The 624-nt window shown below is 57.1% G+C and overlaps 1 protein-coding gene across 3 annotated transcripts in view; it reads right to left on the bottom strand.

Annotated features, from left to right (window-relative positions):
- LOC102375842 (SET-binding protein-like) overlaps window positions 1-624 on the bottom strand; it is an 87146-nt gene extending 86522 nt beyond the window's left edge. For all 3 annotated transcript variants that reach the window (XR_003092295.1, XM_025194942.1, XM_025194944.1), the window contains exon 1: window positions 580-624. The gene's annotated coding sequence lies outside the window, so the exon portion shown is untranslated. The remainder of the gene's footprint in view (window positions 1-579) is intronic.

Raw genomic sequence — 624 nt, 5'->3', positions numbered from 1 at the left:
CGCTCTTCCCGCGCCATTGCGAAGTCACAACGCGGGGGGAGAGAGAGAAAGCCGGAGACATTAACTTTTGCATGCAGCAGAGAAGGTAGGGAAACACACACACACACACACACACACACCCCTAGACACACACACATACACACAAACACGCGCTCATGCACACGCATATACACACACACCCGCACATATACACACAAACACGCACATATACAGACAAACACGCACGGATACACATATACACACACACACACACAAATACCCGCACGTAGACACACATGCATACACACACAAACACGCACATACACACGCGCATATGCACACAAACACGCACAAATACACACAGATACACACACCCGCACACACACGCGCACGCACACCCCTATACACACACACGCCTGCACACCCATAGACGCACAAGCATGCACACACATGCACGCCCAGAGACACACACGCGTGCCCTACACACGGGCATGCACACTCGCACACACACAGGCATGCACACACACACACGCGCGCGCGCGCACCCCGGTGCAATCCGGCTCCCGGAGAGGACGCGGGGCTCCGCCGGCTCCTACTAACCCATGTCCCCGCGGGCAGCCAGCCGGGCGTCTCGGCTTCTCCTCC

This window comes from Alligator sinensis, unplaced genomic scaffold (assembly GCF_000455745.1).
Source record: "Alligator sinensis unplaced genomic scaffold, ASM45574v1 scaffold1345_2, whole genome shotgun sequence".
Lineage (NCBI taxonomy): Eukaryota > Metazoa > Chordata > Crocodylia > Alligatoridae > Alligator > Alligator sinensis.
The sequence above is the reverse complement of the archived record's forward strand: the minus strand, read 5'-3'. Positions and strand labels throughout refer to the sequence as shown.